The 21,430-nt window shown below is 45.5% G+C and overlaps 1 long non-coding RNA gene across 1 annotated transcript in view; it reads left to right on the top strand.

The window, feature by feature from the left end:
• LOC122926604 overlaps positions 1–17,405 on the top strand; it is a 126,064-nt gene extending 108,659 nt beyond the window's left edge. Inside the window, exon 3 of the long non-coding RNA XR_006387689.1 lies at positions 16,416–17,405. This is a non-coding gene — a long non-coding RNA (uncharacterized LOC122926604). The remainder of the gene's footprint in view (positions 1–16,415) is intronic.
• The last annotated feature ends 4,025 nt before the right edge of the window (positions 17,406–21,430 follow it).

Raw genomic sequence — 21,430 nt, 5'->3', positions numbered from 1 at the left:
AAGGGAAAGAGATACCATAATAACATCAATGACCACAAGGGTGGCCCTCACTGGACAGATGGTAAAAGCCAGGAACAGTAAACCGCCAGCATACACCAAGGCTGGAGGAACCCTGAACTTCACGCATCCAGCAGAGGCTAAATAGCCCAAGCAGCCACACCCACACACACAAACCCAGTGTTCACAAAACACTAGAAAGGAAGTTAACCCTTACAACACCAGACAGATGAAGGAAGCCACTTAAAGGGCATACCAAAGCATACCAAACCACACATTACCACCGGGAACAGCATGCCAAGAAACTGCCACTGCATGCTCTCACAGCAACACATTGCCGCAGGCAACAGCAAGTGTGGCAACAGTGTCAGAGCACAAACCAAAGGCAGGGACACAGACTGGTGCAAAGACAGAGTGTGGAGGGGAAAGCAGCAGCATGAAGAGGCCACAGACTGGCAAGGTGACATAGTGTAGAGGTGGCAGCAGCAGCATGAGGAGACCTGAGTGGTGAGGTGGCAGCAGCATCAGGAGACCACAGAATGACCTGCTGACAGAGTGGGGAGGTGGGTGGCACTAACAGTACCCTTCTGACGATAGTGGGTGTAAGAAGGAGCACTTGGCATCAGATGTGTGGCATCAGGCGGGTGGCAGCATCAGAATAGTAGCTGAGGCAGGTACCTAGAATAAACCGGTCTCTTTTTTCAAGGTTTGGGTGAGGCAGCATGGAAATCTAATCTGATGCATCAGGCATTGGTGGGTGGAAATCCTGGATGATCCACACCTGATTCATCTTGAAAAAGGTCAGTCGCTCCATATTTTGGGTGGACAGGTGAGTTTTCCTTGGGGTAACTATGGCCCCTGCAGCACTAAACACCCGCTCTATTGCCACACTACCGGCCGGGCAGGACAGCTTTTCCAGTGAAAATTCGGACAGTTGCGGCCACAAATCCAGTTTGGCTGCCCAGTAGTCAAGCAGATCTTCAATGTGGGGTGGCAGGGTGCCACTACCTGCTGGTTCAGGTTCAGCTCCAGGTCTAGCTGCTGCTGCTGGTGAGTAGTTGTCACGGCTGTAAATGAGCAACAAGAGTGTACACAGAGAATAACAACTGACGGACCCACTCTAGGGAGGAATAAGGGTGACCCCTGCCAGACCCTAAAGGCTCTCCCTAAGCTGCTATGCGCATGTCCGGATCCGAATGGTAGATCGAGACATGCCCGCGTACCTAAGGCTGAAGACCACTGAAACCCCTACAATAGTGGAAGAGGCACAGCCACCGGTGCCCTGCTCAGTATATGGACGGAACCGAGGTCGCCTCGGATCCAGTAAGCAAAGAACAGATAAACACAATGTCTGTACACTTAACTGAGGTGCTGCAGCCGCAGTGCAAACAGATCCGAAGTCAGCAGACGATATCTGAAGTACTCGCATCAGCAGGACACAGATCCAGTGAAGAGAAGTAACACAGGTGAAGACACTCAAGCGAGAGATACAGCTCAAAAGAGTATAATCCGCACCTCTACAAAGGAGGAGGGGTGATTTAAAGGCAGCGAAATCAAACACAGGAGGAACAGCTGGGAGGAAGGAAACCAAAAGTAAAGACCTCATCACAGAGGCTGGAGAAACAGGGAAGAGAACTCCTCCTAGCTCTAGTAGTGACATCATCACAGGGGTGTGGAAACAGAGCTATGAGAACGTCTCAAAGCTCTGGTAGTGACAGTAGTTTCTTCACTAGGTGGGTGAAGAAAGCTGCTTATTAGCGACTCTAGACTCAAGCTGCTGCTGATGGAGCTGGTACTGCTCCTACCCCCACCCCGCCACAGCAGCCATGGCAGTGGAACGAGAGCGCAGAGGGCCCCCCCAGTCAGACCTGCGAGAGGATGGAGGATGGCGCAGATAGGCAGCTTCAAATGATTACATAGGATGTCTCTATAGTAGTTTAGTTTGTCCCCCCTCTCAGCAGGTGTAAAAAAGGGCCCCATTTTGGACCGGTAGTGATAATAAGGTGGAGAGCCAGAAGTCATCCCTCTGCTGAATGGTGACAATTCGGCTGTCACTGCCCAAGCAAGTGAGTATACAGCGTGCCATTTGCACAAGTGACTTGGAGGGACTCCCTGCTTCCATCTCCACTACATACTGCCACGGTGTTCCTGGGTCATCTGCCTCATCTTTCTTATCTCCCTCTTGCTCCTCCAGCTGCTCCTGCTCCTCCTCTCCTGTCATCTGTGTATAAAAACCACTCATTTCACTACACATTACTTGTGCTACAATGTTCTCCTCCTCCAGTTCAGCCCCCACAGGGCTCATGTAGCCTTGAGATATAGGCGCCACGTCTCCAGTCCCCTGACCAGCCAGATTTACCAGCATCTGTTCCAGGATATGAAGCAGTGGAATGACGTTGTTCATCCCTGTTGTAGAAATATTAATAGTTGTAATCAGCTTGCATCAAAGTTTATGTAAGGAAAAAGGTAAATCCATTTTCCCTCAGCTGCAGTAAGAGACAGATCCAGGTGTTACCATCTTGATTGAATTCTTGCTGAGCACTCCCTCGCCCTGCCCAGTGTGTTCATTTTTATTTACTCACAAAAAGGTGTAAAAGGGGTTGGCCCAAGACAAGGATGCAGGAAGTGATGACATACAGGAAGTGATGACATAGGAAGACAAGACACCATCATTTAGAATAATATAGCCAGCTAACAAACACATGTATACAATAATCTAACATTACCACTGGAGCAAACTTTATCCAGCCTTGCTCACTGATCAATGCCAGATAAAGTTACTATGATCCACATGCATGTTTATTTACAGTACAGCGTCATTATCTCCAGCGGCTGATCAGGCGCACTAGAGACAACAAACGCACGTTCCTTTGCAAGACATACACGGGAAGATATCCACTCCAATGGTTTACCCTGACACTGAGAGACATGATGACAATACACAATATATTAAATACACATCCCAATAAAATTTCCACAACATCCCGTAATCCTGGCAACTGACAAATAACATGGCATCCTCAAAGGGCCTAAGCAAATGGCAGGTGTCACGCATGAGCTGCCACCAGCTGAAATTAAAGTTACACAGGGGATTACTCCTGTCCGCTTGGATCATCAAGAAATCATGTATGGCCTTTCTCTGTTCATATAGTCGGTCCAACATATGGAGGGTGGAATTCCAACAGGTAAAAACATTGCATACCAGCCTCTGTTAGGGGACACCATTCTGCTGCTGCAGCTCAAGGAGGGTGTGATTGGCAGTGTACGAGTGGCTGAAGTGCATGCAAAGTTTCCTGGCCATTTTTAGGATGTCTTGCAGATGGGTGGAAGACTTCAGGAGATGCTTGACAACCAGAATTAACACGTGCTTCTTGACGCAGCGCTGACACCATGTTCTTCCCGTTGTTGGTCACCATGGTTCCGATTTTGAGTTGTCGAGGAGAAAGCCAGGATTCAATTTCTTGATGAAGGAAACAGAGCAATTCCTCCCCTGTGTGACTCCGTTCTCCCAGGCAAACAAGGTGTAGAACAGCGTGACACCGCTGTGTCATGCACATGTGGTATTCTGGAGGAGCACTGTGAATTGTCCCTGCAGTGGAGGCTGAGGACACGGTGGTGGATGAGGAGTCAGAGGCGGACACTGTTGCAGGACCAACGGCATGAGAACGTGAAGGTGGAAGCAGCGTTATCTTGACAAGTTGCTGGTGTGGCTGGGCAGGAACCACATTTACCCAGTGGGCCGTAAAGGACATGTATTGTCTCTGATCATAGTTACAGCTCCACTCGTCGGCGCTGCCATGTTCCTGCGGCAGGCTCAAGGATTGGCCCACCTTCTGTTCAACATATTTGTGCAGGGCTGGTACTACCTTTTTTGCAAAGAAATGACTGCTTGGGACTCTCCACCTTGGCTCAGCACAAGCCATCATTTCTCTGAAAGGTGCAGACTCCACCACTTAGAAAAGGAGGGACTGCAGTACTAACAACTTGGCCAGGAGCACATTTAGCTTCTGCGCCATAGGATGAACACACTCAGATTGCTGTTTCTTGGCACTCACTTCGGTGATTGACTGCTGATGAAATGAGTGATGAGGAGTAGGAGGACGAGGAGCAGGAGCATCAGGACAGGTAGATTATGGGAAGGACAGACAGCTCCCTTCGGCTGAGGTGGTGGAGCCTTGACTGCCTGAAATCGGGTGCGTGCCACTGGGTGATGCGGCGGTTGCTGCGGCAGGCTGGTCCACCACATCGGAGCAGCGGTTCTCCCAGGCCACTTTATGATGATGCTGATTATGTTGACGCAGGGCCGTGGTGCCAACATTGGAACCCTGGCCACGCTTCACCTTCTGCCCACAAATTCTAAAAATGGCCATGTTCACCTCCTTCGGCGGCTTAACAAAAAACTGCTACACTGCTGAGTAGGTGATTTTACCCCCAACACTCTGCACTGACTGACTGCTACAGCCGCTGCCTCTGTGAACCTCTGCACCACTACTTTCCGGGGCAGTTAGGCTCCTGCGAAGCAGGTTGTCTACCCCTGGCACGTTTGGCTCCTGACCTCCAATTGCTGCCTCCCTGCTGACTCTCAGCCACTCTACCGACTTGCTGGCTCCGCCGCTGCCTCACTCACAAGCTGCCAACCTCTTTTCCCGATGATAATGAAGACCCTTCATCACCCGGCTCCAAATTGCGATCGGCTACATCATCATTGAGTACTGTATGCACATCACTGATGTCTTCACTCAATGGTCTCTTCGCCAGGACCCTGAATGCTCGCAACACCAGCTCCCATGCCACTTTCCTCATCACTACTTGCCAGCCTACCGGAGGAAGCGGCGTATGTCTCCTCCAGATCTTGACTGGGCAGTAGCTGCTGACTGTCCTCTAGTAGGTCGTCCTTGCTGTATAGTGGAGCTGAGCCCACAGCATATAATACTTGTCTGGCTGAAGGAACAGAAAAGGACAGAGGCAGATTGAAGACAGGTGAGGGCACAGGGCCTGCTCCCGGGCCATGCCAACTAAGGGTTGTGTCTGAAGAACCCACTGACTCTTGACTGGGGGTGTCTCATGTCACTTGGGACGAAGTGGATGACCGAGTCAACCATTCAAGCACCACTAGGTTGCTGGTCAAGACACAACCACTGGATGACACTGGGAGCTCAGGCCTCTCAAAGTGACCCCTGCTACCATTCCCTCTTACTCTGCTGCGACCTGTGCCTGCGCCAGAAACATTTAGGACTCCGCCCCTCCCCTGTGCCGGGCCTGTCACTTCTCTGTCTGACATATTGTTAGATCAAAAAAATAAATAAAAAGGAAATTAATATACCCCCCAAAAAGCTGTAATTTTGTCACTTCACCGCACAACGGCTAACAAGCCTTTTTCCCCCACTAATACACCACAAAAAGGCTTTAAAACATATAACTGCACCGCTGAACGGCTAATATGACATTTTTCTCCACTAATACATCGAAATAAAAGCTGCAAGTTTGTCACTTCACCGCACAATAGCTAACAAGCCTTTTTCCCCACTAATACACCACAAAAAGGCTTTAGAACATATAACTGCACCGCTGAACGGCAAATAAGCCCTTTTTCCCCACTAATATACCCCAAAAAAGGCTTCAGAACATATAACTGCATTACTGAATGGCTAATAATACGCTTTTTCCACTAATACACCCCAAGAAAGGCTATAATTTTGTCTCTTCACCACACAACGCCAAATAAGCAATTTTTTCCCACTAATACACCACAAGGCTTTAAAACATATTGTGACGAAAATAACCTTGCCACTGGGTTTTGGAGGGGCCTGTTTGCCAGCCTCTTGCCTCAGGATTATGGCCTATATAGTAACTTTGAAGGAGAAGATAGACCGGCCGCACAGTCTAAATCTGTGGAACTGTTTTGGGCAGGAAAGCCATGCTTGTGGTCAGACTTCCATGGAATTCGGGAACCCATGCTCGGATCTGGGTGATTTTTTGATATGTTGTTCACCCAGATCAGAGCTATCTATGGATGTATAAATTATGGGGATATGTGGGGTTTTGAGGTGGTTTCTGTGTGTTGGGGAAAAATGTATGTTTTCTGCCTGTGAGTGATTAAGTTAGCCCATTATGTTTGGTAATTGTATCACAGGCAGAGCCCATTGTGTTTTGGTAATTGTATTTTGTTGATTGCGTCAAAGACAATGATAACTCAAATAACAATTCTGTTATTGAGTACGTCACAGGCAATGCCATTGTGTCTGTTGAATGTATAGTTTTTGTGTTTAAACTGTAAAAGTGTAAAGGATTGGCTGCTATGTTATGTCCTCAGTTCCCAAACAGGTCCAGCTCTCCAGCTGTTGTAAAACTATGATTCCCACTATGTCCTGCTGTAGGCTGATAGCTGTAGGCAGTCTAGGCATGCTGGGAGTTGTAGTTTTGCAACAGCTATAGAGCCGCAGGTTGGCCATCCCTATTCTAAAGCATTTTTAGGGGTGTATTAGTGGAAAGAAAGGGGCTTTTTAGATGTTCAGAGGTGCAGTTATATGTGTAATGGATCTCCTGCACCCCAACCGGGTACCTCCATTGATGGATGCTCCTAGTGCTTTCCAAGGACTCCAAGCACTCTACTCGACATCATAACCACCACAGGAACCAGGAACAGGAACAGCTCTTACAAGAGCTAGTAGTTATAGCCAGGGAAGTATAGCAAATCTTCAGCGTATAGCAATCCCCAGTGTCGATCAGTTACCCAAACACCAGCCTCAAGTAAAAGAGTAAACCAGGAACTCTTTATTGAACACACAAGCATTGACTTATATACACATTTTTCAACAAGGGTACCACCCCTGTGGACCTGTTTGGGAACTGAGGACATAACATAGACCGGTTGTCTCCTCTCCCTTCAAGGAAAATGTGTATACAACTCAATGCTTGTGTGTTCAATAAAGAGTTCCTGGTTTACCCTTCATCATTTTGAGGCTGGTGTTTGGGTAACTGATCGACACACTGCTATACACTGAAGATTTGCTATAATCCCCTGGCTATAACTACTAGCTCTTGTAAGAGCTGTTCCTGTTCCTGGTTCCTGTGGTGATTACGGTTTCGAGTGGAGTGCTTGGAGTCCTCGGGAAGCACTAGGAACATCCCTCAACAGAGGTACCAGGTCGAGGTGCCAGGAGATCTGTTACAGTGGTGGCAGCGGTGGAATGGCATCCTAGTGTAAGGAGAAGCAGTTTCAACACTGGAGTGAGTTATGTAAAATACAAAATGTGCAAAATTTCTTGCACAAATAAGCCCAAATGAAACCCTATTTTTAGATTTTTTGAAACTAGAGTTGTGAAGTGTCATATATAAAGGGATTGTGCCGCTAATAACACTCATTGTTATTTTGTTACTGTCTTATTACTGGGTGATGTTGATATAGCACCTCTACAGGCTTATGGGGCAGTCCGGCAGCAATTCCGTAACCCTGTGCTCCTTATAGCTGGGGGTCATTCCTGTGGATAGGGAATAAGTGTTATTAGTGGCACATTCCCTTTAACCCCTTAAGGACCTTGTAGTTTTTCACCTTAAGGACCAGGCCATTTTGGGGAAATTTGACATGTCACTTTATGTGGTAATAACTTAGGAATGCTTTTATTTAACCAAGCCATTCTGAGATTGTTTCATTGTATTTCAGTGGAAAAGTTGAGTCAATATATTTCACCTTTATTTATTAAAAGATTCAAAAGTTACCGAAAATTTTGAAAAATTCTCAATTTTTCAAATTAGAATTTCTCTGCTTTTAAGGCAGGTAGTGATACCTCATAAAAGTTATTACTTTACATTTCCCATATGTCCATTTTTATGTTTGTGCAATGTAACGTGAATTCAAAAGATTTGAGAATGAATAAGCTTACGCAGGCTGAGTGAATAAATATATTTACTAAGTAATTAAATATACGATTACACAAAAAAAATCACATACATAATAGCCACATCATTACACAGAATTGTAATAATAAAAAATAACTGAATTAAAGGGACAGAACCAATTAGTACCTAAAAATACCCTTACAATACATTCCACCGCTGGTTCTTCCACTTGAATTAATTAATTAGAGGTGGGACGAATCAAATGTTTTTTTAAATCCGAATCCGAAAAGGTTCTCGAAAATATCAAATCTTTTGAATCTGGAATTCTACTAATCCTGTACATAATAATTTTGTGAATGGTGTAAGAAACAAAGTGATCCAAACACTTATGGGGGGATCTGTGGATGACACTGCTATGGGGGGGATCTGTGGATGGCACTGTTATGGGGGGATCTGTGGATGGCACTGTTATGAGGGGGATCTGTGGATGGCACTGTTATGGGGGGATCTGTGGATGGCACTGTTATGGGGGAATCTGTGGATGGCACTGCTATGGGGGGATCTGTGGATGGTACTGTTATGGGGGGATCTGTGGATGGCACTGTTATGGGGGGATCTGTGGATGACACTGTTATGGGGGGTCTGTGGATGGCACTGTTATAGGGGATCTGTGGATGGCACTGTTATGGGGGATCTGTGGATAGCACTGTTATGGGGGATCTGTGGATGGCACTGTTATGGGGGATCTGTGGATGACACTGTTATGGGGATCTCTGGATGGCACTGTTATGGGGGATCTCTGGATGGCATTGTGGGGCTGAAGGCTGGCATCTGTATTAGGAATGACAGCGGGGACCGGTGCAGTCCCTGTATTCTAATGCACCGGCCCCGCTCACTGTAGTATAATCTTATCTAACCTGCATTGCTAAGATATAATAATCATGTGTAATCTATCTGTATTACTTACAACATTAAGTTCTGTAGCATAGAGGAGGGAGGAGGCAGGCTGGGAGGACCGGCGGGTGGTGTGTCACTCACTACGTCACGTGCCCATGCCACCTGCTTCATTCATAAAGTTGGCGACGCAGGCGCATGACGTAGTGAGTGACGAGCCGCCCGCCTGCCTTCCCGGCCTGCTTCCTCTCTCCTCTCTGCTACTGAACTTAATGTTGTAAGTAATACAGTGTCACAACCAGACATCTGAGAAGCTCTGACAGATGCCTTTCAGAACCTCCTCCTTGAGCTTTCTTTGTTTTGGTTTTCAGTTCCTCATCTCGTTAGCCTCTCTCAGCTGTCTTGTAGTTGGACTGATTGCATCCCTTTAAAGTCCTCCCCATAATGCATTAGTGTGCGGTTTATACAACTTCCTGGAGTGTGATTTCATGCTGATCCTATTTCCCAGTCTTCTACAAGATAAGTGTTGTACATTTATTTGTGATTTTATGTTTGCTGGATCCCAGATGACCCTGACTCCCTCCGTGTCTAGTGTAGGGAGCCAGTGGTTGTGTCCCCTCACTATTGTAGGGTGTTCAGATGTTATATAGTCGAGGTACGAGGATATGCGATCATCCACCATTGGGGTGTTCGCATAGGCTGAGCAGAGTCAGGGAGAGTGCCAGGTCTTATGCAGGGGTCTCCCTTTTGTTCCTTAGTTGTTTCCTGTACACCTTCCGTGACATTATAAACCGCCAAAACCGTCTCAAGCATGGATCCGGTTTCACTTTTGACTGAACGCTTCCAGGGTCTTTCATTGGAGGTAGCTGATCTCCGTAAGACTCTTTCTCAGTTTCTAGTGACCGGTTCAGCTTGCGTTCAAGGAGTTTTTTCTGAGCCTAAGATCTCGCTCCCGGGTACGTTCTCCGGGGGTAGTGAGAATTTTGTGCGTTTCAGAGAGGTTTGCAAACTCCATTTTCGCCTTCTTCCCCATTCCTCTGGTGATGAGGAACGGAGGGTGGGGATCATTATATCGCTGCTCAGGGGTAACGCTCAGTCGTGGGCCTTTACGCTGCCGGTGGGGGCACGGCCCCTCCGTTCAGTGGATGAATTCTTTTTAGCCCTGGGTCAGATATATGATGATCCGGATCGTATTGCTTTGGCTGAGTCTAGACTACGTCTGTTATGCCAGGGTAAACAATCCGCAGAGATATACTGCTCAGAATTTCGGAGATGGGCAGCTGATACTGGTTGGAATAATGCTGCACTCCGAAGTCAATTTTGCCATGGTCTTTCAGAGGGTTTGAAAGATGCATTTGCCTTTCATGAGAGGCCTATCTCCTTGGACGCTGCTATGTCTCAGGCCGTTTGTATTGACAGGCGTCTTAGAGAGAGAGGAGAGACCTCTCCTTCCTGTCATACTCAGTCCCAGGACAGTGCAGCGGTCTCATTCTGTGCGCAGGGGTCTCAGTCGCTGTCAGCCCCTTCTGAGCAGGAGCCCATGCAGCTGGGGTTGATTGCCTCTGACAATAGAAGATTCAGCCCGCATGGGAAGGTTTGTTTTTGTTGTGGAGGTATAAATCATTTGGCAAATGTTTGTCCCTCTGGGCGATTCAGGCAGTTTTCTGGGAGTAATAAAGAAACAAAAAGGAAAAAATCTTTTAAAAATGTTCCCTCTGTTACTATTGGCAGGGTTGAGGCGGAAATTGAAAGTTTTCCGTTTGCTTGTAGTTCCCGTTTTGTCCTGCCTGCCAGGGTGGCGCTAGAGAGCAAGAACATTTTTTGTGAGATTTTTGTAGATAGTGGAGCAGCTGTCAATCTCATTGATAATCATTTTGCGATAACTCATGGTTTCCAGGTATGCACTTTGGGAAAGGATATTCCTGTTTTTGCTATTGATTCCGCTCCACTTTCTCAGAAATCATTAAAGGGCATAGTTCATAATATTCGTTTAATTGTGAGTGATGCTCATGTTGAGGATGTGTCATGTTTCGTCCTTAACGGATTACCTACTCCTCTTGTGTTGGGGCTACCCTGGCTCACTAAACATAACCCCACCATTGATTGGCAAGCGAGGCAAATAAATGGTTCGAGTGACTTTTGCAGAGAGAATTGCCTCACGACATCTGTTTCTGAGGTTTCTACTAAGACTGTACCACCTTTTCTCTCAGAATTTTCTGATGTCTTCTCTGATAGTGGAGTTCAGGATTTGCCCCCGCACAGGGAGTACGATTGCCCTATTAATCTCATCCCAGGCGCCAAACTGCCTAAATCTCGTTTATACAATCTTTCCCAACCTGAGAGGATCGCTATGCGTGCTTATATCTCTGAGAGTCTGAGAAAAGGACACATACGACCCTCGAAGTCACCTGTTGCCGCTGTTTTTTTCTTTGTTAAGAAAAAAGATAGTTCTTTAAGACCTTGTCTGGATTTCAGGGAGCTGAACAGTATCACTATTCGTGACCCTTATCCGCTTCCTCTGATCCCGGACCTGTTTAATCAGATTGTTGGGGCTAAAGTATTTTCCAAATTAGATCTAAGAGGGGCATACAACCTGGTCAGGGTCAGAGAAGGAGACGAATGGAAGACGGTCTTCAATACCCCTGAGGGCCATTTAGAAAATTTGGTTATGCCTTTTGGTTTGATGAATGCCCCAGCCGTTTTTCAGCATTTCGTGAACAGCATTTTTTATCATTTAATGGGAAAATTTGTATTAGTGTATTTGGATGACATTTAGATTTTTTCTCCTGATTTCAAAACTCATAAGGAACACTTACGTGAGGTCTTGCTCATCTTGCGGGAGAATAAATTATACGCGAAACTGGAAAAATGTGTGTTTGCGGTGTGCTCGAGTGGGAGCCTCCTGAGAATCAGAAGGCGCTGATGCGTTTTTTGGGCTTTGCCAATTATTACAGGAAGTTTATTTTGAATTATTCTTCTATTGTTAAACCACTCACTGATATGACCAGAAAGGGGGTAGATTTTTCTTCCTGGTCGGTAGAGGCGCGTAAGGCCTTTTCTAATATCTAATATAAAGGAGAGTTTTGCTTCCGCTCCCATCTTGGTACAACCTGATATTTCTCTACCCTTCATAGTTGAGGTTGATGCTTCTAAGGTGGGTGTGGATGCGGTCTTGTCTCAGGGTTCCTCTCCTGCCAAATGGCGACCGTGTGCCTTTTTCTCGAAGAAACTCTCCTCCGCAGAGAGAAATTACGATGTGGGAGATAGGGAACTGTTGGCCATCAAGTTGGCTTTTGAGGAATTGCGCCATTGGCTAGAGGGAGCCAGACACCCTATTACCGTGTTTACTGACCATAAAAATCTGGCCTACTTGGAGTCAGCCAAGTGTCTGAACCCGAGACAGGCCAGATGGTCTTTGTTCTTTTCAAGGTTTAATTTTGTTGTCACGTTCCGCCCTGGGGTTAAGAATGTGAAGGCAGATGCCCTGTCACGTTGTTTTCCTGGAGGTGGGAATTTGAAGACCCGGGTCCCATTTTGGCTGAAGGTGTGGTGCTCTCTGCTCTTTTTCCTGAATTGGAGGCAGAGGTGCAGGCAGCCCAGTCAGAGGCTCCTGATCTTTGTCCTCCTGGGAGGTTGTTTGTGCCTCTCGCTTTAAGACACAAGATTTTTAAGGAACACCACGATACGGTCCTTGCTGGGCACCCGGGGGCAAGAGCCACAGTGGATCTCATCGCTTGGAGATTCTGGTGGCCTGCGCTTCGTAAGTCGGTTGAGGGTTTTGTGGCAGCCTGCGAGACTTGCGCTCGTGCCAAAGTCCCTCATTCATGGCCATCAGGTCCTCTCCTTCCCTTACCCATTCCTTCCCGTCCTTGGACACATCTGTCCGTGGACTTCATTACGGACCTGCCTCGTTCCTCGGGGAAGACTGTGATTCTGGTGCTGGTGGACCGTTTTAGCAAAATGGTGCAATTCATCCCTTTTCCTGGTTTGCCCAATGCTAAGACGCTGGCGCAGGCATTTATTGATCACATTGTCAAATTGCATGGTATTCCTTCAGACATAGTCTCTGATAGGGGCACGCAGTTTGTTTCCAGATTCTGGAAGGCTTTCTGTTCTCGCTTGGGGGTTCGGTTGTCATTCTCTTCTGCTTTCCACCCGCAGTCGAATGGCCAGACGGAACGCGTCAATCAGAATCTGGAGACATATCGGCGCTGTTCTGTGGCGGAGAATCAGGAGGATTGGTGTTCTTTTTTGTCCCTTGCTGAGTTTGCTTTAAATAACCGTCGTCAGGAGTCCTCTGATAAGTCACCATTTTTTGGTGCATATGGGTTTCATCCGCAGTTTGGGACTTTCTCGGGAGAGGGGTCTTCTGGTTTACCTGATGAGGACAGATTCTCCTCGTCTTTGTCATCTATTTGGCAAAAGATTCAGGTTAATCTAAAAAGCATGAGTGAGAGATATAAGCGTGTGGCAGATAAGAGACGTGTGCCTGAATGTTGGTGATCTGGTGTGGTTGTCTACCAAGAATATCAAATTGAAGGTTCCCTCCTGGAAGTTGGGTCCTAGGTTTATTGGGCCTTACAAAATCCTGTCTGTCATCAATCCTGTTGCCTACCGTCTTGATCTTCCTCAGACTTGGAAGATCCATAATGTTTTTCATAAGTCCTTATTAAAACCTTATGTTCAACCCATTGTACCCTCGCCTTTGCCTCCTCCTCCGATTATGGTTAATGGGAATCTTGAATTTCAGGTCTCTAGGATTGTGGATTCTCGTGTTGTCCGCGGTTCTCTCCAGTACCTCGTTCATTGGGAGGGTTATGGTCCTGAGGAGAGGATGTGGGTCCCAGTGACGGACATTAAGGCCACTCGTCTCATCAGGGCTTTCCATAGGTCCCATCCTGAGAAGGTGGGCTCTGAGTGTCCGGAGTCCACTCGTAGAGGGAGGGGTACTGTCACAACCAGACATCTGAGAAGCTCTGACAGATACCTTTCAGAACCTCCTCCTTGAGTTTTCTTTGTTTGGGTTTTCAGTTCCTCATCTCGTTAGCCTCTCTCAGCTGTCTTGTAGTTGGACTGATTGCATCCCTTTAAATTCCTCCCCATAATGCATTAGTGTGCGGTTTATACAACTTCCTGGAGTGTGTGTGCATGCTGATCCTATTTCCAAGTCTTTTACAAGATAATTGTTGTACATTCATTTGTGATTTTATGTTTGCTGGATCCCAGGTGACCCTGACTCCCTCCATGTCTAGTGTAGGGAGCCGGTGGTCGTGTCCCCTCACTATTGTAGGGTGTTCAGGTGTTATATAGTCGAGGTACGAGGATATGCGATCATCCACCATTGGGGTGTTCGCATAGGCTGAGCAGAGTCAGGGAGAGTGCCAGGTCTTATGTAGGGGTCTCCCTTTTGTTCCTTAGTTTTGGATCCAGTGAGTCATATATTCATTTTGCATTGTCTTGTTTCCTGTACACCTTCCGTGACATACAGATGTATTACACATAATTATTATATCTTAACAATGCAGGTTAGATAAGATTTTACTACAGTGAGCAGGGCTGATGCCTTAGAATACAGGGACTGCACCAGTCCCTGCTGTCATTCCTAATCCAGATGTCGGCCCCCAGCCCCTCCTCCCTCTGTTGATACACCCGCCCACCGCGCTGTGTGGCATGGCGGCGTCCGTGTATTATTAGGTTATATAGCGTTGCGGGATGCGTCGGATTAGAATTTTACCAAATTACATCAGGATTCGAGTCCACGAAACCCACGAATCCAACAAGATTCGTGGATTCGATGGATTTGTCGTCCCACCTATAATTTTCACCAACCAACATAAGGACATATTCTACATATATAGCCTAGTGTTGATGTGAAGAGGTTTTGCAGGTGTAATGACAGGTCTCAGTGCATCTTATCAGTGGGTGTTAGACAGTCGATTACCCTGTCTGTGGGAGGACCTTTGACACTAGGACCTCCTCCCCTCACTGGTCTGAAGATCGTTGCATCAGCCCTGCTGGTTAGTCAGGAAGTCTTGGGTAGACAATTACCTATGAAGTCCACCCCTGGGCAGCCATAGTACCAGCAGCAAGGCCTTTTTCAGCATGGCAGACCAGTGGTTGAAGTCTTTTCTTGTTGGATGACAGTTAGGTCACCAAAAACCGTGTCTTACCACACCTGGTGTTGTTGACTTGGCAGCCCCTAGACACTTCTGAGGTGGCTCTGTTTAACAGCTGATACAACCTGAACTTGGGGAAGATATACTTGGAACAGTTCCGCTCAGTCCATAATTTTAAACTCTTTCTGTGTCAAGAAAAGCTATTGATAGGGTGGTTTCCTCTCCACCCACACATCAAATAGATCAAATAAAACAAGCAAAAGTCCTTGAACTTTTATTAGTCCAATACTGTATTTAAATAAAACTTTCGAGTGGTACCATAGAGGTCTACTGCCAAACCAAAATAAACTGGTAAACTCTGAACCTTGTCTAATTATCTGTGTATCAATATTAATAATACTTTAAACCAAAACTTATATCAATTTTACAACTAATAGAGAATCTCATCTTCTTCCTTAAACATATAAACAATAGCAATTCATGAATATCTTTTTTAATGATACTTGTAGAAAATAAAACACAGCACCATTAAAATCACATTTATTCATGAGATACCCAATGTTGTTTTGTGGTTTACCAAAAGGTATTGTATTTTGTATTCTGCACTTAATACCCTTTGCCTTTTTGGCATTTTGCAGAAGTACCCAGCCTTCCTTGATGTTGAAATGAATAGACAAATTTGTTTCATGAAGGAACACAGGAATTTTTATCTTTCATGGGGTGTCTTGTAACTAGGGGATGGACACAAGGACGCCCACCTTGTCCTCCTCCATCCCCACTAAGTCATCTAAGTCCATCCTTTCTGGTCGGACAGTGACATCCTCCCTCTTTCAGTCAGTCTACTCTCAACTGCTCATGAGGACAGATCTCTGATGTTAGAACGAGAATGCTGGGGGTTATAATACTAGGCACCACAACCCCCTAGTACAACAAGCGTGTTGGGGGTTATGATACTTGGCACCACGACCCTCTAGTACAACAAGCACGCTGGGGGTTATAATACTTGGCACCACAACTCTCACAGACAAGGAGCATGCTGGGGGTTATGATACTTGGCACCACAACATCATAATACATGAGCATGCTGGGAGCTATAATACTTGGCACCACAACCCCCACAGACAATGAGCATGCTGGGGATTATGATACTTGGCACGACAACCCCCTAGTACAACGAGTATGCTGGGGCTTATGATACTTGGCACCGCAACCACCACAGACAACGAGCATGCTGGGGGTTATGATACTTGGCACCACAACCCCCTAGTACAACGAGTATGCTGGGGGTCATGATACTTGGCACCACAACCCCCTAGTATGACAAGCATGCTGGGGTTTCTGATACTTAGCACCAAAACCCCCTAGTACAATGAACATGCTGGAGGTTATGATACTTGCCACCACAACCCCCATAGACAACGATTATGTTGGGGGTTACAATACTTGGCACCACAACCCCCGGCCTTAGCATTATGGGGGTTATAATTGTTGGCACCACAACTTTGTAATCTTTGTATAGTAATGTAATAGATATCGAATGTTCAATGTTATCTGTTCCTTTTTTCTTAGGTCGTATCTTGGACTACATCAGAATCGCGGAAGAGCATAGAAGAGTAAAGTTGAATTTAATGATTAAAATAGTTAATGAGGGCAGTAGTTGGGGAGTAATTATTTCAATAAAGGAATTTCAGACATGGCTATTTATTTTGTGGATTTCATTTCTTGCAGTGGTAGTAATGGGTGGATCTTTACAGACGCTCCCATAACTATGACTGGGTCTTCTTGTCAGTCAGCGTTTTTTTTTTTTTTTTTACCATAGTGCTGACAGTAAAGACTCCACCATTACCCCGGTATTTGAAGCCCCAAGGGTGCTGGGAAGAGCTGGGTTGCCATCAATGGTGAAACCATTTTATTAGATGGTTCTGCTCTTGTGGCGGCTGCAAGCTGTTATTACTAGGCTGAGAAGAAGCCAAAAAATTTGGACCTTCTCACCCTGATAATGGCAGCCCACAGCTGTTGGTTAAATCTGGGCTGGTTATAGAAAAAGGGGGGACCCCTCGTTTTTTCAAATTTTGTTGGAAATTTAGGACTGGGGCCCGTCGTTTTATCATAACCTGTCATGGATTATCCAAGTGATGCAAATCCAGCTTTTTAACTGCAAACTCGGACGGTTTGGACACCAGGGTAATGGAGGTTGGGTTTATTATTGCACTCGGTTGGATCTACACGGCCTGCTGACTATTGCAACGTGTATTATTCATGGTTGCCTCTATTACATCTAGATGCCTCCATCACTGCAAACTGCAGGTCAATTCAGAACTGCAGTTTGCGGCTTTACCTGCGGTTTGTGGCGGCGATCAGTGTTGCCATCTGGTCCCCATGCGGCTGTAGGGGGGACCCAATGGCATGGAAGGCAGCGCGATGCCTTCCTGTGACGTGCCTGTGAGATCCAGCCCCCTGGATCTCACAGGCCGAAAGCTGCATGAGTGATACAGCTGTAGCTCTATTTTCCTTTCCTTCTGCGCCCTGCCGTGTGCCCATAGACCGGTTTACGACCACATATGGGGTGTTTCTGTAAACTACAGAATCGGGGCCATAAATATTGAGTTTGGTTTGGCTGTTTACCCTTGCTTTGTAACTGGAAAGAAAATATTAAAAAGGAAAATCTGCCAAAAAAGTGACATTTTGAAATTGTATCTCTATTTTCCATTAATTCTTGTGGAACACCTAAAGGGTTAACAAAGTTTGTAAAATCAGTTTTGAATACCTTGAGGGGTGTAGTTTATAGAATGGGGTCATTTTTGGGTGGTTTCTATTATGTAAGCCTCGCGAAGTGACTTCAGACCTGAACTGGTCCCTAAAAATTGGGTTTTTGAAAATGTCTTAAAAATTTCAAGATTTGCTTCTAAACTTCTAAGCCTTGTAACAGCCCCAAAAAATAAAGTATCATTCCCAAAATGATCCAAACATGAAGTAGACATATGAGGTATGTAAATTAATAACTATTTTTGGAGTTATTACTATGTATTGTAGAAGTAGAGAAATTGAAAGTTAGAAATTTGCTAATTTTTCCCAAATTTTGGTAAATTAGATTTTTTTATAAATAAAAATGATTTTTTTTTAACTCAATTTTACCAGTGTCATGAAGTACAAAATGTGACGAAAAATCTCAGAATGGCCTGGCTAAGTAAAAGCAGTTTTAAAGTTATCACCACATAAAGTGACACTGGTCAGATTTGCAAAAAAAGGCCTGGTCCTTAAGGTTAAAATAAGGCTGTGTCCTGAAGAGGTTAACTACCTTCTGAATAGGGCCAGAAGAATGGTGGAATGGGAATTTGGCATTCTGGTGGCTAAATGGTTTATTTTCACCAAACCCATTCAACAAAAATAGAAACTGTTTATGAGTTAGTAAAGGCATGTGTGGTGTTACACAACTACCTCCTCATAAAAGAACCACTACATGCCAAACAGATCCCTGGATACAGCGATTTGGCAAGTATTGAAAATTTTGGACCAAGGACCACTGTAGCAGTTTCCAGGATGAGAGACTTTGCTGAATATTTCTGCTCCGCTGCAGGAAGAGTGGACTGGCAGGAAATATTAATGTAATTTGAATATATTCTAGATGCAGTTTGGTTGCGTGGTTATGTGGGTGGGTGGATACAGTATTGTGTTTATTGATTTTCAAAACCTGTTTTGTAAAAATTAGTTTCAGTTTATTAAACTCTTTTATACCATGTACGGGAGTCTTTATGCATATATTGATCTCTCCACGCTGGAGGAGCGACAAATACTCGTGTCGCTTTCCCAGTGTTGGGAGATTATGTCAGGCCTCTCTTCTCCACACTAGTCTTCTCTTTTTAACATACTCTCCCCAGGCTGGAGGAGCAACAAATACTTGTGTCGCTCCGCCAGCATTGGGAGATTATGTCAGGCCTCTCTTCTCCACACTAGTCTTCTCTTTATAACATTCTCTCTCCATGCTGGAGGAGCAAAAAATACTTGTGTCGCTCTGCCAGCGTAGGCAGAAAATGTGAGCACTAGAGCCCTCCATCTCCCTACACTGGAGGAGCTACAAAAGAAACCATTTTTGATCCCCAACTTAAAAAACCTATTTAAAAAACAAACAAAGACAAATAGATTTTCAAAAACATCTAACATTTTATAAAAACATACAAATTTTCAGAAAAAAAACTGTAAATGAAAAATAATATTTAAAGTTGCCTAAAAACAGGCCTGGGGGCACTAAAAGATTGGGGGTGGAGAGCATTGCTCAGGTTAGGACCCCTCTGTCCTGTTGCTGTTCTGCCATTGTGGACAAATAAGTGTGCATTGGGGCAAGTGCAACAGTGGGAGTATGTAAAGTGGAGGATGGGGCAGGAGATGGAGTTTGCCGAGCTAGGGAAGAGGGAGTAGTGAAAGAGGTTGGAGGATAGTATTGAGGAGGAGAAGGAGAAAAAGGGTGAGAAAATAGCTTGGGAGTTTGTGACTGGGATAGCAGTGGGACAGGGATGGGGCTGTGCAGGGGGATGGGTCAGCTGGGAAGGGGTATGGGGTGGCTGGGATGGCGGATAGGTGTGGGTTGGGAGATAGGTGTGGGATGGGAGATAGGTGTGGGATGGGGGATAAGTGTGGGATGGGGGATAAGTGTGGGATGGGGGATAAGTGTGGGATGGGGGATAGGGCTGGGGTGGGGGAAATGATGTGGGGCGGTGTTGCACCTGCCACAAGGCGCAGTCCACTTGTCTTCTGGCCTCAAACAATTGGTTGGGCGTAAACTGTTCCATCACAGGGACTAACGAATTCAAATACAGTTGGACTCATTTGTGACACTGCCCCCTCCTGAAGACGACGTAACTTATCCTCCAATCTGGCAATTCTATTTGTGAGATCCATTAAGGACTCGTAAACGAGCCTTGTGAGATCCTCGTAGTCCGCTTGACAGCTCCTACCTTCCCTCTGGCGACGCATGATGGCCTCAAATAATAGGGCTAATCGGGCCATCGTTGCGTCGCCAGGGGGCGGAGGTAGGGGAACATTGGAGTCCTGACCAGTTGCATGAGCAGGATGAGAGGGGCCCGCAGTGGCCGACTCATCAGGCACCGCCTCCTGAGGAACTTCGGGCGCCTGAGCACTGCTTGATGTTCTTGCTATAATCCAACTTGACATACCGTATCATGTCGGCGACATGAATGTACCTAAGATGTACCTAGCATCCTAGGTACATTCAGTCCTATGTACTACTACTCCTAGCATCCCTTATGTACTTATACTGCCAGCAGTCCTTATGCAATAGTACATAGGGACTGCTGGTAGTATAAGTACATAGGCGATGCTAGGAGTTGCAGTACCTGGGACTACTACTCCTAGCATCCCCTATGTACTTATGCAATGGGCAGCCTCCCCCCAGGGCCCTCTATATATATTGCGTCCTAGGTGTAGGAATGCCGAGTGGTATAGTGCGGCCCAAATGTCTCTTTATATGTGTCACCGTGCTCCTACCTGGATACCGCTGGACCCCAGGCTTTGGCTCCAAAGCAATAAATAGGGGGAATAAATGAGAAATAAAAGAATAACTTGAGTCCAGACCTTGAGATAAAGTTCAATGGCAGCTTTACTTGATTAAACGTTTCTCCAAAATGGTTTACAGGCTTTGTCTTGGTTCCAGCAGGCTTTAGCATGAAACTGGCAGGCAAACTCCACTCTGCTACATCTGTTTCTCTCTGACTCTGCTGTACTGACAGGCTGGCTGTATAACTCAGCTTCTTCTGAATGCTGCACTTCACTTTGCAGTCTGACTCTAGGTTATGCCAGGGAACTTTCCTCCTGGCTCCTGAGGCTTCAAGCTTTGGCCTCCATGGCCAGCAGAGCTTAAAGGGGTTGTCCGGGTTCAGACAACTAGTGTTGAGCGTGAATATTCGAATATCGAATTTTTTTTGCGAATATCGGTACTTCGCTAATTCGCGAATATTTTGAATATAGTGCTATAAATTTGATATTTTGAATATTCTTTATTTTTTTTATTTTTTAATTGTTATATTTTTTCCTTTCCCAATTCCCTAAAGTTGTTCTTACCTGTCCTTAGGATTTCTGGCTGCTCCAGTCAGTGCCTGTTGCCGCTTCTGCTGACTTCCGTGCTCATAGAGCGTCCCCATCACCATGGGAACGTCTCCATATACTAGAATGTACTGTCGGATTTGAGATAGAATGTACTGTCGGATTTGAGAATTACGTTGAAATCGCAATTCGATTATTTCAAGTTATAATAATCGAATTGCGATTTCAACTTAGCACTGCTATATTCCATATTAGGATAGAATTAACGAATATGGAATATAGCAGTGTTAAGTTGAAATCGCAATTCGATTATTATAACTTGAAATAATCGAATTGCGATTTCAACGTAATTCTCAAATCCGACTGCTTTTTAAAAAATAAATAGAATAATTATAATACCTGATAATAATTGTAATTATTCTATTTATAAAAAAAAAAGCAGTCATATAATCGCATAGCGAATTAAACTTAGCTGTCTCTATAGTAAACTTTTCTATATGATTGCTAGAATTAGCGAAGTTGACCAA

This window comes from Bufo gargarizans, chromosome 2 (assembly GCF_014858855.1).
Source record: "Bufo gargarizans isolate SCDJY-AF-19 chromosome 2, ASM1485885v1, whole genome shotgun sequence".
Lineage (NCBI taxonomy): Eukaryota > Metazoa > Chordata > Amphibia > Anura > Bufonidae > Bufo > Bufo gargarizans.
This window is presented reverse-complemented; position numbering and strand designations above follow the sequence as displayed.